The sequence below is a fragment of the Lissotriton helveticus genome, chromosome 12, assembly GCF_964261635.1.
Source record: "Lissotriton helveticus chromosome 12, aLisHel1.1, whole genome shotgun sequence".
In the NCBI taxonomy this organism is placed as follows: domain Eukaryota; kingdom Metazoa; phylum Chordata; class Amphibia; order Caudata; family Salamandridae; genus Lissotriton; species Lissotriton helveticus.
Genome location: NC_136073.1, coordinates 848,118,740 through 848,133,277, shown reverse-complemented (window position 1 = coordinate 848,133,277; position 14,538 = coordinate 848,118,740).

Here is a 14,538-nt window from a genome sequence, read left to right as displayed (position 1 = left end):
TTCACATCTTATGCATAGATCGCCGCCTAGTTTTGGGTCCGGATGATTGCACATTGTTGTCCTGGAAGAGTCTTCGAAGTATCACGAGATAGGTGGCTCCTCCCCTGGACTACAGTGCGCATGGACATCCTCTCCATCCTCAGATTGTTTTTTTCCCCCATTAGGTTCGGATGTACTTTTCTTTACTCAAGTTTGGAAACTTTTCTACAAGGCCAAAAGGCTTTCGGGGTTGTCTGTATTGTTAATTCGATCGGTGCCGAGTTCTTGTTCCAGGACGTCGAAGAGAGCCGCGTGGCCTTTTCGACACCAGAGGCCCGATCGTCGATGGAACGGAGCCCGTTCAAACGATGCCCCCTTTGTAACTCTAAATACCCGCACATTGATGTTCACCCGGTGTGCAACAAGTGCTTATCACCAGACCACAACGAGGACAACAGTCTAGCTTGTGCTCGGTTCCGGTCGAAGAAGACGCTTAGGCTCCGACGTGCAGCACGGCAAACAATGACGAAGCCAGCGCCCGACCCGGTGAATATCTTCGACAAAGACGACGATGAGGTCGTCGAGACTGAGGATCCGGAACAGGCGTCGGATCCAGGTTCGGAGCACGACTCCAACTACTATGAAGACGACGAAGAACGCGTCCATGAAGAACAAAACGTCGAAGAGGTAAGGGACGACGTGTCCCCCATCGGAGCCGTCGATGACGACTCGAGTGATGAACCAGGCCCAACAGTGGGTACTGGGCCTCAAAAAGACGCTCAAAAACTTTCAAAGGCTCAGGTCGAGGCATCGCCGAAGGGCCTTAGCCAAGATCTTGACGAACATTCTATAGCCCCGCGTCTCGGCCCGGCTAAGAATATATCACACGAGCCATCGGTCGCCATACAGAAAGCGAAACCGAAAGCTATCGAGACAATAACAAAACCGAAACTGCTGCAAACAGTCCTCGGATCAAAGAGTGCGACCACATCGGTTTCGATGCCGAAGAAAAGTGTCGACGACCCTGCGGGATCGACCGCAAAGAGGGTCGAGCCGAGGATTGGTGCGCTAAAGTCCATCGCTAAAGCCAAGTACGTCGAACCGGCGAGGTCGGCGTCGACGGACAGCGACACAAACAAAGGACTCGAGTCTCGGAAGGCCCTCGAACCGAGGCACCGAGTCGAAAAACAACAGCTCGGCAAAACCCTCGAGCCGAAACCCAAAGGCGCCTCGAAGGAACAAGTCGAACCGAAGAAGAGCGCGCCTCCGACGCAACAAACACCGAAGTCCACACAAAGCCAAAAGCGCGAGGACAAGGTGAAGTCAGTCGGTCCAATATCAGCACCGGGCCCAAAGCCGCCGATAAAATTCGGACTGCCCCCAACAGCACGGCCTAAGGCGCTTGATCCGAACACAAGGATCGAACCGACCAAAACTGTGTCACTTGGGAAAAGGAGTCATCCTCTGGAAGAGGACGTTCTGTACCAGGAGCCCTCCTATGATAATCAGTCAAAGCTCCATATCGACACCGACACAGGCAAACTTACGGTTTATCAAAGAAAGATCAGTTCGGAGAATCCTCTGGACTCATATCAAATCCCGCCAAAAAAGAAGAGGGATTCTTCAACATCGCCTGTCCATTTTGAAGCTGTAAGGTACTATGGCCAGGACACTTCTGCAGGCTCACCCACACGCTCTAATGAGGATATGGGGTATGACTATGATGAACAATATAGTTACCCTGCAGGCGATGATCAAGAGGACCAGACTCAAACCTGGACAGACCCTATTGACCAGGGGGAGTCACAAACTATCCCTGATACTCCTTCTTACACTGTAAAAACTTCGCCAACAGAGGATACAGCGGCGTTTAACGCATTAATAGAGAGGGCAGCACAAAATCATGACGTGGACATGCATGCTGACCCAATTGGGGAGGATTTCTTGTTTGACACTTTCTCCACTTCGGAGAAATCAGTTAAGACATTGCCAATGTTAACGGGTGTCCTAAAACACGCTGGAGACATTTTCAAGGAAACCACAAGAGCAAGGGTTGTTAACCCCAGAATTGAAAGAAAATACAGATCGGCACCTGTGGACCCTACATACATTCGGGGACAGCTGCCGTTGGACTCTTTGGTGGTATCCAATGCTCGTAAACGTGCCAACTCCCAAACTACTGGTGATGCTCCCCCTCCAGACAAAGAGTCTAAAGTATTAGAAGCTTCTGGAAAAAGGGTGGCTGCTCAAGCAGCTAACATCTGGAGAATTTCCAACACACAGGCCCTATTAGCCAGATACGATAGGGCACATTATGACACATTAGAGCAACTGCTACAACATTTGCCAGATGCCTACAAGAAAGGAGCAGAAACTCGAATACAGGAAGGGAAACTGATATCCAACGCATCCATTAAATGTGCGCTAGATGTAGCAGACACTGCAGCCAGGGCCATTAACACAAGTGTCATGCTCAGAAGGCATTCTTGGTTGCGCATCTCAGGGTTCAAACAGGAGATTCAAACGACATTATTAAATCAGCCTGTAAACCCTGATTTTTTTTATTTGGTCCTGATGTGGACACAATCTTAGAAAAAATTTAAAAAGACACGGAGACAGCCAAATCTATGGGGGCCCTGCAGTCACAACAATTCAGAGGGGGTTCCTTTTGTCGTTCCAATAACACAGGAGCTACAAGAGGCCAGGCATCCCAACAACCTCAATACAATAAAGGGAACACACAAACCACCTATAATAAAACAAGCAGAGGTGGATACCGTGGCAACAGCAGTAAAGGCAGAGGACGAGGGAATAACAACACCAGATCCTCCGCCAATACTAAACAGTGACGCCTTGTCACTGCCCCCAGACCATGTAACACCGGTCGGGGGCAGATTACAACAGTTCTGCCGTCTGGGAAAGCATTACCACAGACAGGTGGGTGAGACAACTTATTCAGTACGGTTATTGTCTAGAGCTAACCTCAACTCCACCCAACATACCCCCAAAATACCGTCCTATGTCCGCAGAGCACATACACTTATTGCAGCAAGAAATTATCAGCATGCTGCAAAAAGGGGCCATTGAACTCGTCCCTATACAGGAACAGGGGTGTACTCTCTGTACTTCTTAATCCCCAAAAAGGACGGGTCTCTCAGGCCCATACTAGACCTCAGGCCCCTAAACCAATACATCTTGTCAGAACATTTTCACATGCTCACTTTACAGCAGGTCCTACCATTACTCAGTTAGGGAGACTTCCTCGCAACACTGGACCTAAAGGATGTGTATTTCCACATACCAATACATCCAGAACACTCGGAAGTATCTCAGGTTTACCTTCCAAAATCAGCACTACCAGTTCAAGGTACTGCCTTTCGGGGTAACAGCCCCCAGGGTGTTTACCAAGTGCCTAGCGACAGTGGCTGCGCACCCCTACGGAGAAACCATATTCACGTATACCCATACCTGGACGACTGGCTCATCCAAGAAAGTCGGCCCAGCAATGTGCCAGCCACGTGTCCTGCACTATTCGCCTCCTACACAGCCTCGGGTTCTCATTAAACTACCCAAAGTCTCATCTTCAGCCCACCCATGTACAACAGTACCTGGGAGTAACAATAGACACTCTGGCGGCAAAGGTGCAGCCAAACTCAGCAAGAATCAACAGCATTCTGTTACTCATTCAGAAATTCAGACCCCAACACTCGCTCCCAGCAAGAGTGTTTATGCAGTTGATAGGCATGATGGCCTCCTGCATCTTCATAGTCTCTCACGCAAGACTACACATGCGTCTGCTTCAGGAGTGCTTAGCACGGCAGTGGAACCAGGCTCAGGGACAATTTAAAAGACCTAGTGTTGGTGACCGGTCGCACATACAACTCTCTGCATTGGTGGATCCCACAAAACCTTTGCAGGGGACGACCGTTCCAAGAGCCTGTACCACAAATTGTGCTGACGACGGACGCATCTCTCCTGGGATGGGGAGCACATGTCCTACATTACACAGTGCAGGGACTATGGACGACACAGCAAAAGAAGATGCACATCAACCTGCTAGAACTGATGGCAATCTTCATGGCAATGAAGGTGTTCAAGGTACATTTGTGCAACACGGTCGTGTTAATCCGGACGGACAACATGACTGCCATGTACTACATACAGAAGCAGGGGGGGGGCACACTCTCCACAGTTGTCCCATCTAGTGCAAAGCATGTGGAAGTGGGCCATTCAGAGAAACATCTTCCTCATGGCGGAACACCTCCCAGGCAAGGACAACCAGATGGTGGACCTGCTCAGCAGGCACAGCCACCAGATGCACGAGTGGGAGATACATCATATGTTACCTCTTACATTTACACAGATGCAATCTAGCTTACAGTTCCATACGAATACATTTAGCTGCAGTGGCAGCTTATCTTCAGAACAGGCAGCTCCTTTCACTCTTCAGAGTGCCTGCTATTAAGGCTTTCCTAGAGGGACTCAAACGAATCATTCCTCCAAGACACCCACCTTCACCTGTCTGGAACATCAACGTGGTTCTAACCAGACAAATGGGACCACCTTTTGAACCTCTACATTCCTGTGAGATACAATTCCTCACGTGGAAAGTGGCCTTTCTGGTGGCTATTACATCACTCAGAAGAGTTAGTGAGCTGCAAGCCCTAACTATTCAGGAGCCATTCATACAAATTCACGCTAATAGGGTAGTGCTGCGAACTAACCCTAAATTTATGCCAAAGGTGGTGTCCCAATTTCATATCAATCAAGCTATAGAACTGCCAGTATTCTTCCCTAATCCAAATTCCGTGGCAGAAAGAGCTCTACATACCCTAGCCGTTAAAAGAGCTCTCCTGTACTATATAGACAGAACTAAACTTTTCAGAAACACTAAGCAACTGTTTGATGCCTTCTGACCACAACACAAAGGCAACCCCATTTCCAAGGCAGGTATAGCCAGATGGATTGTTAAGTGCATACAAATCTGTTATCAAAAAGCTAAACGCACATTAACAGTTCCACCAAGAGCGCATTCAACACGTAAGTTAGGGGCATCCATGGCTTTCCTAGGAAACATTCCTCTAGAAGACATATGTAAGGCAGCCACATGGACTACCATACATACATTTACCAAACACTACTGCGTAGATGTACACTCCAAACAGCAAGCAGCTGTAGGACAGGCTGTACTCAAGACTCTTTTTTCAGATTGCTGCAGCTGGCACGGGCAACCGCTGCTAGGAGGAAACTGCTATACATTCTATGCATAAGATGTGAATTCAGCAGCCCACATGCCTCGAACAGAAAATGCTACTTACCAGTATGCATCTGTTCTTGGCATGTAGGGCTGCTGATATTCACATCGCCCTCCCTCCTCCCCGGTGCCTGTCGCAGCTGTAGCACTCAGTATTAATCTCTAACATGGACATCACTTACTGTATCATACTCCATCCCTACCACAATGGCGAAAAGCAATCTGAGGATGGAGAGGATGCCCATGTGCACTGTAGTCCAGGGGAGGAGCCACCTATCTCGTGATACTTCGAAGACTCTTCCAGGACAACAATGTGCAATCATCCGGACCCAACACTAGGCGGCGATCTATGCATAAGATGTGAATATCAGCAGCCCACGTAGAGAAGAGGTGTAGCAAACTCTATGAGTGTATATAGACCCTAGACCAACATCTAATAATGCATACTATACAACATCCAAATAAGTATGTGCTGAAACAGTGATATATCAAAAAATTCTTAGATCTTTTTATTTCAGTTATAGTATATTTTCTTATTATTTTTTTCTTTTGTTTATAACTTTTTTACTGATTCATTTCATTTTTTACACTAAAAACATTTGTATATTTTATAAATGGCATTCAAGTTCTGTGAAGAAAGATTCTTACAAATAGAAAAGTGCAAAGACAATCAGTGTAAACAAAAAAACTACATAAACACAATATCAAGAACAAAATACGAGAGGTGATATACGATATAACCAGTCGTTGGAAGATTTGATGAAGGCAATGCGGTTGAATGGAACTACGCGCGTTTCGGCCAACAGGCCTTCGTCAGGTGACCGTCATTCGTACATTACATATATACAAAAAATGTGATATAACCTAGACAAACAGAACAAAGACAGAAAATATATATAAGTAAACAGCACATACATGAAGATCTATTTCAACAATTCATGATCCAAACCGTATCGGTATTAGAGGGTCTATAACTTTTCATATATAGATGCATATATATATACAGTATGTACATTTCAGTGCAACCACTCAATATCAATTGTACAAAACCATCTGATTATTTGATTTAAACTGCCAGATTACCTTTTTATTTATGTTTAACTAACTTTAGTTATCAACTTTTTACTATACATTGTGTTTTTTAACGTCAAATAGATATTTTTCCTTACATTTTTACTTTACTTCTAGATGTAATTGCATTTCTAAAGGGTTCAATAACCAACAGTTCCATATTTGAGATAAATGTTAAAAAAGGGGAGATAGAGAAAGAAAGATGGCTCTAGATATGAATAGAGTATTGATTAGATCAACCTATAACTTCCATTGCTAAAGAAAAAGCGAAGCAACCATTATTACTTACATCAAGAAAGTGGCTTTGTGGGATCAACACAGAATATTTGGTTCCTATGAGGGCAGCTATATTTTAATGACATCAATTATGCCATGCTGAAAAACAGACATATAGTCTTATTAGGACACTAAGTATTCATTGTACAGTGCTGTAAAAAATATAATGGCCTAAAACAAGAATATACCTGATAAGTTCAAGCAAATGACTTTCAGCGCACTTGATCTCGTGCGTAACTCAAGGGATTAAGTCCAGTTGTAATAAAAACGTTTTCATGGAACCTTTGTTGAAGTTGCCTGACTCTGTATTGTTGGAAGCAAGAGAAATACTATTTATATGCCGCAAAGCCCTTATTTTTATCAGTTAAGGTCTATTCAAAACCAATATACAAATGACGAACTCAGTCGTCTCCATATACATTGTATCACGCATGAACTATTGATGATCATGTCTATCACCAGTTAAATGTTTGTAATCATGTGTATATATGTTAAAAAAATATTCTTTAGTGTTCAAATCTTCTAGGTACTCCAGGTGTTCACCTCCTGGGTCGCAAGGTGCTCTAAACAATAGCTGCGGGAAATCCTACGGAGAGTAGGAATAACCTGGAGTACACTTAAAGCACGGATGTGCTGTCTGTTGTAATGTATGGTTGCTCCCAAATGATTTTAGTTCAATCCAGTTTGCGTAATATTCAGTCCTTTATTATTTAATCACCATATTCCATTCATATGATTGAATATCATTCTCTTTTCATTATTGTATATCAAACGACGTGTTACTGATCCACATAGTTTTAAATTCCCCAATGCATTTCGCACAGTCGTGCGCTTCCTCAGGGGGTCTGTAATTAAGTAGAAATAACAACAGTAGGTACACTAGTATTCTTCCAGGTGACGGTACAGTACAAGTAAATGTGCGTCATTTAAAGTAGCTAGATCAAGTCTGATAAGAAGTGAATAGATCAAAAATGTGCAACAGGGAGGTGTACATCAAAGCCTAAAGGTAGGAATTGTGAGTGTACCCAAAGAAAATGTCCTCAGTGCTTCAAAAACCTAAGAAGAATTGTAAGAAAGGAGGTTCGAAAAAACGGGTGAATAATATACACAATAAAAGTGACACAAATTATGTTAATCAAGGTAGAAACGGTGTAGAAACCCATGTGCGTAAAATGTTATCGACACCATGGACTATATTTCCCCATGCAGTTAAATTAGACCGGCAACGTCATATAAGCTCACGAAGTAATGGTGAAACAGACGGATAGTGAAGTCGACCGTAGCTTACCAAGGTAACATAGCTCAATGGAACAACGTCGGGTAATCCGGTGTTTGCGAGGACCCGGCTCCGTGGTTAGAAGGAACCCGGAAGACGCCACGCATGCGCAGTAGCGCATTAAAAACGGCTATCGGAAAGTGAGCATGGAAAAAAGACCTGCGCACCATGCAAGTGTGTGAAGGTAGCGCGTTGGGCTTGTGGAATACGAGTGGCATGCATTAATGAAAGCAAACTGTACCTTGCCCTTAATAGGATAACCCCAGTATACATGCAAAGTAAATATAAAGGGATAAAACAATAGGAAAATAAAAATTCATAAACGGGGATAACAGTACTAATACGTTTCAGGCGCAATCAGAAATGATATGTGAAAATGTACTAGACAGAACATAAGTGTGGAACCATAAAGCAATAACATCAATAACAAAAGCAAAGCAATGTGTAAGCGAACTTGTGGGTACACCCCCAGTTAACAGAACTGGTTGAATGCGACTATATACAGATAACTATCATAGCACAGCTAAATGGAGGTCAATATTTACAAAGTATTCAATAGATGGTATCAAAAATCCCTAATCATAAATGGCATCCAAATTCGAGGCGCTCATTGAGTCCTTTAGGCTGAATCGCCTGTAGTTTATATATCCAGTGCAGTTCTCGCTGTAGTAATCGTTTATTGTTGTCAATATGTGGTTGTTTCTCCACTGTTTCCAAAATCAGGAAGCGTATCTGACTCGGGTTGTGTGACTGTTGAATAAAGTGTGCCGCAATATTGGATTTTAGATTTTTTGTACGGATATTACTCCGGTGTTCATTTAGCCTGATTTTTATTTTCCGTTCAGTTTTGCCCACATAAGGGAGACCACATGGGCATTTTATCATGTAGACAACATTGGTCGTGTCGCATGTGGCGTTAACTCGGAGATTAATAGCAGTTCCTTGAGTGGGATGTGTCATGGTGGATCCAAGAATTATACTATTGCAATGGCTGCAATTGTAGCATGGGATAGTTCCTTTAAAAGTGGTTTGTCTGATGATTGTGGGTTGCTTGATAAGTTGTTGAATAGTCCTAGTGCGTTGGTAGGCAAAGATGGGTGGTGTTTCAAAAATGTGGTTGAATTCAGTTTCTGATTGCAGCAATGGCCAGTGTTTGCGAATAACCTCTTTTATTTGTCTAGATCTTGTAGAATATTTGGATACAAAGACATTACGGGTCATTTCCTGTCGAACTTTCAATTTTGGTTTAAGTAGCTCCTCTCGGTTCTTGAGTTTTACTCTTTCTTCAGCAGCCGCTGTAACATGCTCAGGATATCCACGTTGGTGGAACTTTCGAACAATTTTGAAGCTGTTAGCGTTGTATTGTTCATCAGTAGAAGCAATGCGCTTAGCTCTCAATAGTTGTGAGTACGGAAGATACTTTTTCAAACTTGGTTGGTGAAAACTTTTATGGTGTAGGTAATTGTTACGATCTGTAGTTTTGGTAATCTATTCATATTATCATGCCAAGGTAATGGCAATAAAAGATGCGACTAGAAAGGCTACTTATACTATTATCTTGCTTAGTACAATAGTGTTTTCTTATCTTGTAGAGCATGTACACAACAAAGAAATAGATGACGGCACTCCGCAGTTCCGTTGGAATTCGACTAGAAAAATATCAAATGAATTGAACGTTATAAATAACAATCGTCAGAATTCCGAGGTAGGAATCCCCCCAAAAAAAGATTTTTTGGGTAATTATTTAGTGTAATGTCTGTGTCTCTTTAGCCGCACTTATGATGGACTATTATACGTTTTATTTGTACGCATGTGTTTTTTAAAAAAAAAAGTCCTTGTACATACCGGCAAAATTTCTGCGCGATTACCGCCCTGTCACAACTGTGCACATTGTGGGTTTAAAAATATATCGTCAGCATAGGCTTTTGGTCCGCAAAATGTAACTAATTTTGTATATTGGTTTTAAATAGACCTTAACTGATAAAAATAAGGGCTTTGCGGCATATAAATAGTATCTCAGTATAGGCTTTTGGTCCGCAAAATCTAAATAATTTTGTATATTGGTTTTGAATAGACCTTAACTGATAAAAATAAGGGCTTTGCGGCATATAAATAGTATTTCTCTTGCTTCCAACAATACAGAGTCAGGCAACTTCAACAAAGGTTCCATGAAAACGTTTTTATTACAACTGGACTTAATCCCTTGAGTTACGCACAAGATCAAGTGCGCTGAAAGTCATTTGCTTGAACTTATCAGGTATATTCTTGTTTTAGGCCATTATATTTTTTACAGCACTGTACAATGAATACTTAGTGTCCTAATAAGACTATATGTCTGTTTTTCAGCATGGCATAATTGATGTCATTAAAATATAGCTGCCCTCATAGGAACCAAATATTCTGTGTTGATCCCACAAAGCCACTTTCTTGATGTAAGTAATAATGGTTGCTTCGCTTTTTCTTTAGCAATGGAAGTTATAGGTTGATCTAATCAATACTCTATTCATATCTAGAGCCATCTTTCTTTCTCTATCTCCCCTTTTTTAACATTTATCTCAAATATGGAACTGTTGGTTATTGAACCCTTTAGAAATGCAATTACATCTAGAAGTAAAGTAAAAATGTAAGGAAAAATATCTATTTGACGTTAAAAAACACAATGTATAGTAAAAAGTTGATAACTAAAGTTAGTTAAACATAAATAAAAAGGTAATCTGGCAGTTTAAATCAAACAATCAGATGGTTTTGTACAATTGATATTGAGTGGTTGCACTGAAATGTACATACTGTATATATATATATGCATCTATATATGAAAAGTTATAGACCCTCTAATACCGATACGGTTTGGATCATGAATTGTTGAAATAGATCTTCATGTATGTGCTGTTTACTTATATATTTTTTCTGTCTTTGTTCTGTTTGTCTAGGTTATATCACATTTTTGTATATATGTAATGTACGAATGACGGTCACCTGACGAAGGCCTCTTGGCCGAAACGCGCGTAGTTCCATTCAACCGCATTGCCTTCATCAAATCTTCCAACGACTGGTTATATCGTATATCACCTCTCGTATTTTGTTCTTGATATTGTGTTTATGTAGTTTTTTTGTTTACACTGATTGTCTTTGCACTTTTCTATTTGTAAGAATCTTTCTTCACAGAACTTGAATGCCATTTATAAAATATACAAATGTTTTTAGTGTAAAAAATGAAATGAATCAGTAAAAAAGTTATAAACAAAAGAAAAAAATAATAAGAAAATATACTATAACTGAAATAAAAAGATCTAAGATTTTTTTGATATATCACTGTTTCAGCACATACTTATTTGGATGTTATATAGTATGCATTATTAGATGTTGGTCTAGGGTCTATATACACTCATAGAGTTTGCTACACCTCTTCTCTACATAGATTACATTCCCTACGAGTAGCTAACTCAGTACATTGTAGGGGCCCCCTTTTTCCCATTGAATATCAGCGGCCCTACATGCCAAGAACAGATGCATACTGGTAAGTAGCATATTCCTTTTTCTCTCCCGGCCTACATTGAAGTAATGGGAGTTAAGACCGGCGAGCTGGTGAGTACTGCATGGCGGTTGTGTATTTTTTTTTTAACAAATTGATTTCTCTGCATTTTGACCTGATTTGCACTTCCGAATACCAGCAAGGGTAAAGCAGTCTACGAAGAGGAGACATGTGAAGTCTTCTTCCTCTTTGGAATCATCTTCGTCTCCCCCCCTCTACCAAAACATCGCAGAGAGAGTGATGATGTGATTATAAAGAGGCTGATTGTGTAGACTTTACTGGAGATTTTGCCATATAAAGTTGAAAATAAGGACTTGCTGGCAGTGGGGCCCTCTCAGTCTTCTAGGTCAGAGGAGGAGACTCCTGGTACGGAGGAGCACAAGGGCAAATGTATTTGCTGGTTCCCTCCTTTGGCAGTTTCAGATTGCTGCTTCTCCATGTCCCAGTGCATCCCTACATTACTGGGGTCCTGCAGGATATGCAGCATAATTTCCCTGATTCGATCCATGTTTACTCATTTGTGGCCAATTTGATGGAGAGAACATCTTTGGCAGAGGGTACAGTCATTGGAGTCTCTGCAGATAAGATTGATGTTGCTTTGCATAAGTTGTATTCTGGCTCATCCTTCGGGCAGGGATACATGGCACATATGTGGCTCAGTCTTTGATCTCAGACATGAAGTGTCTCTTCCGGTCCATAGATGATGCATCTGATTGTCTGGGTTGTTCTAACAAATAGAGCGGCAGGTGGAATACATGTCGAACATCTTCTTTGATGTTGTGAGGGCCACAGCACTGTCTGGAGGAGTTTGTGTGCTTACCAGGCTTAACTTGGTATTGAAGGACTGGCATACTGACTCAGCTCAGAACGCATCTGCTCTCAGACTACCTTTTCAGGGTAACCAGTTGTTTGGAACAGAACTCGAATTATTTAAGGAGAAGAAACATTCCTCCTCCCTGAAGCAGCCTTCTTCAGATAAGCAGCCTGCGCAACCTAAGTCTCCTGTGCGTCAACCCTCCTGGAGACAGCAACAGCACTCTCCGAAAATATTTCCGGGTCAAAGGGGTAGAGACAAAAAGGTAAAGTCTCTCACCAAACCTTGCTTCTGACTATATGGTGGATAGCCAGGAGTTTGCGGTAGGGGTTGGATCCAGAATTTACTCCGGGAGTCTGAGGAGCCTATTTCTGACGCATGGGTGCTGGGAATTCTCTGGGTAGGGTACTGGATATAATTTTCAGCTCTGGCCTATCCATCAGGAGTCGGGCCCACTCCTTGGCCTTCGGGGAGGAAAAAGAGTTGGCCCTTTCTTGTCATGTATTCCTATAGGTTCTGAATCAATCCCCCTATTCCTGACCCTATTCTGGTTAAACTAACTATCAAGTTAACTAACAGTCAGCCCATGAGGCAAGAAAAGCCCCCATGATGCAGATACCGTTATCTGACGCAGTCACACTACGGCACAGGAACGTGTTATCTGATTAGGTCATAACGCTTGAGATCTAATTAGACAAGCGACATTCCTCCAGCCCCTGATAAGGCATACGACGTTCTCATAACAAATCAAACCTATGACAACCTGGAAAATCCGTGCGGCCATTGTTTTGATTTCACAGAGAACTTCAGTAAAAGAATGTGCTAACGAGCAAGTCGTATGATATCTTTATTGACGTATCTATGTCCATCCTTACGTCAATCTCGGCACCTTTAAGGTATAAATATTGCCGATCTTGCCCTATGCAAACACACGCGTGGTGACGAGACGGAGCAGCCATACTTGCCGAAGCCCAGAAGCAGAGCAGACCCCGCTGGCAGCAGCCCCGCCTTCCTGACGCGCTGAGAGACGCGCTGCTATCTCCTACCGAGAGACCCAGCACCGGCGTTTTCGGGCAGCCCTCGCAGGCAGCCTGGAATATCGAGACCAGAGAAAGAGATACCATTCCTCATTCATCCTAACTTCCAGGTACAGAACTGAATAACCCCTCACAGAGAATTCTTTAGTTATTCACTTGGCAAAAACAAACTTAACTTAAACTGTAACTTTCTATTCCCGCCCACGCATTAGACTTAGGTCAGGTACACGGGGTAGGCGTATTTAGAAACACCAGTTGAGTACGTTTAGTCAAATGTATATGTGTATGTAAATATATTTTAATCATTTTAAACATCATATGGCTCAGAAACCATATCAATGTTTTTACAGTATTATTTTATACTATTGCTTTTAATGTATGCACTTTACTTAACTATAAGTATTGCAATAATATCGATCCATTTCTCTTGTACGAGAAAAGAGACTGATCAATAAATAACACCTTTTTATTGAACACGCCCGTCTCTTCCTTTTCTCTACAATCTGATGAGACTAAGAATGCACGTACTGACTGAGTAAAATAATTGCCTTGTGCTCACACGACTCTGGAGATACACTCTTGATTAGGGGAGAGCAAAGTTGTCATGTTCTATGGTTGTCAGAAACTAAATCCCTTCTTGTCTAATCAGGGGAGTTAATTCTTTCCTGAACATTCGAGAAAGTTTCTAGCGAACTCTGAGCTACGCTGGCAAACCCAAAACTTAAGTCTAGTATCGACAGTAGTAGACCTAGTTAACGTCTGGCCTAGGCCTTTACTGCTGTAGGTATTATTCCAATGCGCAGAGCCTATTGGGAAGATAGGAACTACACTACATGGCGCCCAACGCGTTTGGAAAGGGCGATAAAACTAACGTAAGACATTTAGAGTAACTCAGTCGTGCTTTCTCACTCAGACCCCTTTTCCCAAATACTCCGAAGACGTCTGGAGTGGGTGAAAGGTAATATCCTCCAAAACCTCGCAGGAGGGAACTCCTATGTAAGGTTCTTGGTTAAGTCAACGTTGAAGGATACACTGTTCCAAAATATTGTGCATCTAATCTCTGTTTCCATAAAGAAACCTGATCTGCAAACAAAAAGAATAACCTTTCTAACAGTAAAATGTCAGAAAGTGATGACGAAAGAGAGGCAGTTAGATTAGCAGCTGAAATAGTAGCAGCTGATACTGCAGCACTAGATGCGGACGGGGATATAATACTTATCCCGGTCGCCAAAAGGAAATCTATAACCTTAAAACTTATAGAAAATGGACTGACACCTAGAGATGGCACAGTCATATTCG